Source organism: Lathyrus oleraceus, chromosome 4, assembly GCF_024323335.1.
Source record: "Lathyrus oleraceus cultivar Zhongwan6 chromosome 4, CAAS_Psat_ZW6_1.0, whole genome shotgun sequence".
Taxonomy (NCBI): domain Eukaryota; kingdom Viridiplantae; phylum Streptophyta; class Magnoliopsida; order Fabales; family Fabaceae; genus Lathyrus; species Lathyrus oleraceus.
Window position 1 is genome coordinate 225,203,217 of NC_066582.1, and position 8,923 is coordinate 225,212,139.

At 37.9% G+C, this 8,923-nt stretch overlaps 1 non-coding gene across 1 annotated transcript; it reads left to right on the top strand.

Moving 5' to 3' along the window:
• The first annotated feature begins 563 nt into the window (after window positions 1-563).
• Window positions 564-670, top strand: LOC127077073 (small nucleolar RNA R71). Its single transcript, XR_007787058.1, has one exon. It is a non-coding gene; the product is annotated as a small nucleolar RNA R71 (small nucleolar RNA).
• Window positions 671-8,923: the final 8,253 nt, after the last annotated feature.

Below are 8,923 nucleotides of genomic sequence, written 5' to 3' on the forward strand. Positions count from 1 at the left end.
AGGATTGACTTCCTAGGAGCATTTTGAGTATTTGTGGCAGCTTTATGATATCCTGGTGGTACATCAGGTGCTTGGTTAGGTGTATACAATGCATTATTATTTTTGTACAAAAAGTTAGGATGGTTCTTCCAACCTGGGTTATAGGTGTTTGAGTAAGGGTTTCCTTGAGCATAGTTCACCTGGTCTATGGAGGTTCCTGTCAAGAGTTGACATTTTGGGGCAGTATGCCCCGGAACTCCGCATATTTCGCAGTTTGGTGCTACGACAACCACGGTGGCTGCGGGTGTTATGGTCGAGTTGTCTATCTTTTGAGTAAGAGAATCTACCTTGGTGTTAACATGGTCAAGACTGCTTACTTCGTACATTCCTCCTTTCCTTGGAGGTTTCTCTACAGAGGTTCTTTCGCTTCCCCACTGGTAATGATTTTGGGCCATACTTTTGATGAGTTGATAGGCCTCATTGTAGGGTTTATCCACAGTGCGCCACCTACAGCGGCGTCTATTGTCAATCTTGTGTTGTACAAGAGACCGTTGTAAAAGGTATGAATGATCAACCATTCTTCTAGACCGTGATGTGGACAAAGCCTCATCATGTCTTTGTATCTCTCCCAAGCTTCAAAAAGTGATTTATTATCTTTTTGTTTAAACCCGTTTATTTGGGCTCTTAGCATAGCCGTCTTACTAGGTGGGAAATATCGGGCTAAGAAGACTTGCTTCAACTCGTTCCACGTAGTGACAGAGTTGGATGGTAGAGACTGGAGCCAAGCTCTAGCTCTATCTCTTAATGAGAATGGGAAAAGACGTAGTCTTATAGCTTCTCGGCTGACACCATTCATTTTCACTGTGTCTGCGTATTGCAAAACACTGACAAATGTAGGTTCATGTCCTCCGTGGGACTACCGGAAAATTGGTTTTGTTGTACGGTTGACAACAACGAAGGTTTTAGCTCGAAATTATTGTCCTCGATGGCAGGGGCAGCGATGTTGTTATGTGATTCATCCTGCGAAGGGATTGCATAGTACTTAAGAGGACGGTTTTTCACTCCTTCGGCCATCTATGGTTGAATAATTGATTCAGAAATAAGAATGTTAAGGTCAGGAAGATTTAGCTTGATACGATGTTCTCATATCAAGTCTCGTATCCAGCGTTCTAATCTAAGATAACGCTCAGGTTCGTCGAAGTGTAGCTTTAATTTCTCGCCTTGAGAGCGAGTACTTGGCATACACTCGATAGATGTAGAAAGGGAAAAAGAATTGTTTGCCTTAGTCTATACTGGGCAACACTGGAGTTACGATATCGACTAAATTATTCCCTGGCAACAGCGCCAAAAACATGATCGTGACTTAGTAAGTCTATGGGAATCATGACTGCAAGTGCACAGTCCTATCGCGTAGTTTTAAAGATTATCGAACCCACAAGGACTAATAATCGAACGTATCATTATCTAATATTACTATGTACATCTAAGGCTGATGATCATTCTAAGATTGGAGGGATGAAGAGAAATAACTATAACGTAAATAGAAGATTGATAAAGATATATGATAAAGGGATATTGGTATGCAACACATCAAACTTCGGGGATTTGATAGACAGTTGGTGTAATCTTATTGGTCAAAATATTCTTTAGTAGAAATTATTTATAGAAAGGACTTAGTCTCACACTCTCGTTTTTATTGACTCTGACCATACTCATAAACCATAATGCTTGGCTCTCGCGGTCTCATTTTGAATTTAAAAGTAATTTTTGAATATGAATAAAGTCTAATTAATCCTAAAGCGCTCTTGCTGTGTTTAGGATTAATGTCTAGTTTCAGCTATCTGGTTAAAGTCTCAAACTCTCGTTCTTGTTGACCGTAACCTTAGTTTGTTTTGTACTCTCGTACGAAAAACAGTTTGATTAAAATAAGAAACTAAAAACCGGAAATATAATTTTTATAAAAACTAACACCAATTATTTACGAATCTCGTCGTTTCGACGGTCTTTATATACTGATACCTAATGGTTTAGCCGGACATGGATCCGGTAACAGATATGGTATTTGGAAAATCAAACATGCAATAAGACATAAATAAATAAAATAGCAATCAAAATAAAACCTGGATTACGAATTACGAACTCGAACTGAATCTTGATTCTTCAATTGAAATAATGTCGGCAGGCTTTGGCAATGAGTAGCCGTTACAATTGAATTCAAATGCGTAAAATAAATTTGCAATAGTCCTCGATGTGGAGAAACTATCACTGTTACAAAGTAGGGAAACTGCCTAGGAAACTAAAAGAAAATGATTATGACTAAAAAATTAATCGTCGATTGAAAGCTGGAAGAAGAGAGAGAGTCGGTTGAAAAAAATAAACTCCTTTATATATTTTCCACTCCCCTAATTTGTAGTCGAAGGTGATTGGATTCGTGGCTAAAATCATGGAGAAATAGTAGGGAAGACTAGGTTGTGGCGGTTGCCACAACCCTAGTCCTTGACTCCGTGGCAACCACCACAATTTTAGGGTTGGGCGCCACAAACTCTTCATGCTTGGTGGCGGGTGCCACCACCCTCTTTGGTTCTTGTGGTGGGCGCCACACACCTAGGTGATGGGCGCCACAAGCCCATTTGGTGTGGTGGCCCATTATCTCTATTTTTCTCCGTTTTCTTCTATTTTTCTTTCCTTTTTTCTGTTTTCCATTTTGCTTGCTTGTAAACCTTTTATTCAATAAATACCTGCGATAAATATAAAATATTGAGTAATAATAAGTGTTAATCAAGTAAAACTCAATGCATATGAAGCCAAAAATACGATATGTTTTCGCGTTATCAAACTCCCACATACTTAAACCTTTGCTTGTCCTCAAGCAAATGCCGCGTTCATGAATATAATTTTTTGTAAAATCTTTGCAGCATACAATATCAAGACTCGTAAAAGACACAGTTGCATTCGGATACTCATTCTAGTCTATAAACTTTACTTTGGTTCAAAATTGTATTAACAGGTACTCACTTCCACACTAAGGGTATCGTTGGAACACATGGTCGCAATATTGCAACCATAAGTCTCCCTCCTATATAAACCAATCTGAATCATGTTGTCACGCCTAAGCCTACCTTACTAAACCTTCTTTTTATCCTTTTTCATTATGGTGCAATCACATTAAGCCCGTTGTCCTTTCACATTCATAGCAAGATAATCTGTTAGTGACTATGATCTCAACATTTTTTCATTTCTTTCTTTTTTGTACTTTGGCTCAAATAATAGCTAAATATGGTTATACCGTTGGACTAAATGACCAAGTGAGGGTCACCTAACTTAGAAGGAACAACATTTCTCATGCATTTCGTAATCTTTAAGCCTGAGATCATACACTTATTTGCATCGACTTCTTGCGTAGTGTGTGCTTAGGATGGTGCTGACTGCTAGATAAACTACTTAAGGAATATTAAAGGATAGAATTTAAGGCTATGGCATGACAAGTACTCAAATCGATCTTATTCTTGGGAGATTTAAGGTGTTAAAACGATACCGATCTTATAAAGTTTTTCCAAATCTCTACAATTCAACCTTAGTTTGATTTATAGGTTAGAATTTTTCAAAAGATGCATTGTATCTCTAAGTCTAGATTTTTGCAAAAAAAAATTATGGCTTAAGCAAATGGGAGAATTAGTAAATAACGGAAACCACGCATAAATACTCGACAACACATTGATATTTGACTCAACTAACACTTAACAAAAATAAAATAAAATAACAAAAGGAAATAACAATAATTTAAATCTACCTAGAAAGCGATAAATAAAAGCGATAAAGCTTCCTCCCTCATACTTAAATCTTGCATTGTCCCTAATGCGACGACATAAGGTAGGAAAGAAAGGTAGAACCTGGGTATCCTGCTACTGGCGCCTTCTGCCACGTGTACATGCACGACCACCGTTTCCTGGCTGGTGAGGTGGTGTATAGTCCTGTAGGTCTTCCTTACGCATTGTCAATTGCATTTTTAAACTTTGACCTTATTGCAAACTAGAAACTTTGGCCTTATGCCATTGCATTTTTAAAAAAAATCTTTTCTTAATCAAACTTGTAAATGAACTTAACTATACTTGTTTTAAAATTTCAAAAGCCAAAAAGAACTAACACGCATTCAAGCCATTTTAGGCCCTTGTGCCTTTCAAACTTTAATTTTGTTAAAACCAATGCACTCACTTTGAAATTGATACCACGAACTACGAGATTTTGATTCCTCATTTTTATATTGGTACGTAGGCACAAGTCCGAAGGTCTTGTCAAACACAAAAATATAATTAATGAATTCTTTTCTCATCCCCCCATTCTATTTGTTTGCAAACATCATTTTTACAAAAACACATATGCACATAAGAAAGGGCTCCCTAGGAGTACCTAGGATACTTTGGGTGTTAACCCCTTCCCTTTGTGTAACCAACCCCCTTACCTGTAATCTCTGGCATTTTATTAGTTTTGATTTGAAAACTTCTTCTTTTTGGGTTTTGTTCATACTTTTTCCTTTTCCCTTGGAAACAATAAAAGCGCGGTTGCGACTCTGTTTTTATTGACGTCTAGCTTATCCATAGCTTGATGGTCATGAATTTACCCCTACAGCTCCTCCTGCCAGCAGTCGCCGTAATGGCTAATTTATTGGAATATTACCGATTCACTGACATTTATTTTATTTTCTTGTTTTGAATTTTATTGTTATTTGTTTTTACACATTGGGAACTTATTTAATTACTTCATTTCTTTTTATTCCAGTAGACGAATTATATCATCTTTTCTCGTCTACTCCATTCTTTTATTCTTCAATTTTGCGTTTTAATTTCATTTAACTATATCATGTTTATTATTCCTACCTATATTTTATGTTGGTTATCCTCTAACTAATTATTAAACCATTATTCCATGCCGGTAAACCAAAATTCAAATGAAAATTATGGTCAAAGCAATAAACGGACACACACAAGGGAGCAGACCACACTGCATGTGGCGCCTACCACACACTAATGTGGCGCCCATGTGAGGATTGTGGCGCCCACCACAAGTCCCTAGTGGCGCCCGCCACGAGCTTGAAAAGTGGCGCCAGCCACTACATGAACGTTCACGCGCACGCTGTTGTACTATTTGTCACATCAAATCTCTTAATTTTTTTGTCCCTTGCATGCTTGACAATGCCTTAAAGTCTTTTCAACCATTTTCAAAATTCCTTGACCAAGGCATTGAATACCGTAGATGAAACTTATTTCATCAATACACTTCCAACCACCATCACCTCTATATAAACCACCAACATAACCTCCACAAACCACACCTCTCATAAGCATAATTCTCCTCTCCCTTGCTATATTCTTACCACATTACACAAGAAGTGTAACATTCATCATGACATATATGAGGGAATACGAAATAGTGTTCAGAAACGGCAAGCCAGGTGAATTACAAGAAGAGACGTACACGTCTCCAAGCGCAAGAAAGATCGAATCAACAAGGTATGCTGATGAACCCTATTTATTTTCCTTAGGGATTTTAGATTGTGTTAACTATATGCTAGACACTATAAATTTAAATTATTTCTTATCTCTTAAGGACCCTGCCTATGCTCAATTAACACTAGAATTTCTAAGTTCATTAATTTTTAGTCTCACACCCAACACAAACTGCTCCAGTGGGACTGTCCAGTTTCGTTTATTCAACGTTGAATATGCCCTTACATTTTCCCAGCTAGCAGACCTGCTACATTTCCCCCATGGGGATGGCATAGTAAGTGAGGTCCCAGATACTGAGGGTTGGCAATGCGTCTTCCAACCATTTTGGAGGGTAATAATCGGTACAGTAACCCATAGTTTTGAGGGAAATAAAGAAACTTTAATTCACAACCCGACAATTCGATATTTCCGCCAAATATTGGCATCCATCATTTTTGGCCGAGCAAATTCTAACAAGGTGAACGAAAAAGAACTCTTTTATTTGTTTTCCACATTTTTGCCACAAAAGGTGAATACCGTCCCTTTTATGCTATCTCACATGCAGGTCATTGTCAATGCAAAGAGAGGGTCGATTATTTTTGGAGGTTTAATAACCTCCATAGCCAGAGTCCTAGGACTCGAAGAAAAATTATCCAGGCTAACCCCGCTCCCGCATCATGCCATTGACATAGACATGGCAAGGAGCATGAAATTAGTAAAACGAAGGGGAGACGGAAAATTTAATTTAATAATTGCAAATAATGTCTTACAAGATTTAATCCTCCTAAATCCAAATCACACAGATGTGCGTAACCCGGATAATTATTGTTATACTAATGATCCGGTGCCTAACAAAGTCCCCGCGCACATTCTTGAGAATGTAGCTGCTGGTGGGGACACCAATGAGGATCACATTCTGGAGCAGATTGCTCCCGCTAATGACCCATACACCACACACATGTCATCTGAAAATATTGCAGGTACATCCTCCAGCCAAAGACACAGAAGAAGAAGTGTGCACTAGCCACTCTTGATGAGATCTATGATGAACTGTTGAGGAGTAGCGAACTAGACGCTCAGCGCGACCTACAAATCCAATGGAAGCCCAACAAACTGAAATGATGCAAATCCTTCGTCTAATGCAGCATGATCAGCACGACTACGCTTTCAGAATCGAATATAACATGTCTGGCGTGATCGATGAAATGGTAACATTGACAATGCATAAGGAAGACCTACAGGACTATATGTCACCTCAGCAGCCAGGAAATGATGGACGTGCATGACACGTGGCAGAAGGCGCCAGTAGCAGGATACCCAGGTTCTACCTTTCTTTCCTATCTTATGTCGTTGCATTAGGGACAATGCAAGATTTAATTATGAGGGAGAAAACTTTATCGCTTTTATTTATCACTTTCTAGGTAGATTTAAATTATTGTTATTTCCTTTTGTTATTTTATTTTATTTTTGTTAAGTGTTAGTTGAGTCAAATATCAATGTGTTGTCGAGTCTTTATGCGTGGTTTCCATTATTTACTAATTCTCCCATTTGCTTAAGCCATACAAGTTTTTTGCAAAAATCTAGACTTAGAGATACAGTGCATCTTTTGAAAAATTCTAACCTATAAATCAAACTAAGGTTGAATTGTAGAGATTTGGAAAAACTTTATAAGATCCGTATCATTTTAACACCTTAAATCTCCCAAGTATAAGATCGATTTGAGTACTTGTCATGCCATAGCCTTAAATTCTATCCTTTAATATTCCTTAAGTAGTTTATCTAGCAGTCAACACCATCCTAAGCACACACTACGCAAGAAGTCGATGCAAATAAGTGTATGATCTCAGGCTTAAAGATTACGAAATGCATGAAAAATGTTGTTCCTTCTAAGTTAGGTGACCCTCACCTGGTCATTTAGCCCAACGGTATAACCATATTTAGCTATTATTTGAGCCAAAGTACGAAAAGAAAGAAATGAAAAAATGATGAGAGTATAGTCACTAACAGATTATCTTGCTATGAATGTGAAAGGATAACGGGCTTAATGTGATTGCGCCAGAATGAAAAAGGATAAAAAGAAGGTTTAGTAAGGTAGGCTTAGGCGTGACAACATGATTCAGATTGGTTTGTATAGGAGGGAGACTTATGGTTGCAATATTGCGACTATGTGTTCCAACGATACCCTTAGTGTGGAAGTGAGTACCTGTTAATACAATTTTGAACCAAAGTAAAGTTTATAGACTATAATGAGTATCCGAATGCAACTGTGTCTTTTACGATTCTTGATACTTTTTGCTGCAAAGAATTTTAAAAACTTTTTATTCATGAACGCGGCATTTGCTTGAGGACAAGCAAATGTTTAAGCATGGGGGAGTTTGATAATGCGAAAATGTATCGTATTTTTAGCTTCATATGCATTGCTTTTTACTTGATTAACACTTATTATTACGCAGTATTTTATGTTTATTGCAGGTATTTATCGAATAAAAGGTTTACGAGTAAGCAAAATGGAAAATAGCGAAAAGGAAAGAAAAAGAGAAGAAAATGGAGAAAAATAGTAGGGAATACTAGGTTGTGGCGGTTGCCACAACCCTAGTCTTTGACTTCGTGGCGAGCGCCAAAATTTTAGGGTTGGGCGCCACAAACTCTTAATGCTTGACGGCAGGCGCCACCACCCTCTTTGGTTCTTGTGGCGGGCGCCACACACCTAGGTGATGGGCGCCACAAGCCCATTTGGTGTGGTGGTCCATTATCTCTATTTTTCTCCATTTTCTTCTCTTTTTCTTTCCTTTTTGCTATTTTCCATTTTGCTTGCTCGTAAACCTTTTATTCGATAAATACCTACAATAAACATAAAATGCTGCATAATAATAAGTGTTAATCACGTAAAAAGAAATGTATATGAAGCCAAAAGTATGATACATTTTCGCGTTATCAAGTGGTATATTGGATCCATGAAGGAATAAGCTCTGAACCGAAGATTAAGCATGCATCTTAGCCAAAAAAGAAGGAATAAAGTGTTTGTGTACGAGACAAACAACTCTTGGTTCACAAGATGGACTGCCGTTATATTGTCCTAAAAGGATGTGCATGGAATCCAAGGGAAGATGACATTTGACCTCGAAAAGATGGTATTGATTGATGAATGGAGAAATAATAAATAAGGTAGCTCACAGAGAATCTGAGTCCTCGTGCCTACGTATTCTCATTGTGCAGTGAGAAAGTCAGAGCTTTTGTAATTCAGCCTACTACGGTTGACAACAAGAGACTCAGGCAAGAGAAATGATATGTGATAATGGAAGAAGACTTGGCAGTCATTGGATATGAACCACACTAAAGTCTATGAGTAAAGGTGAATACAATGAGCAACTGGGTCATTTGTCCTATACCCAAAGACATCCATAATGAGTTAATGTAATTCTCCACCCTCATTCATTCTTTACTACTTAGGGCTCGTGGCA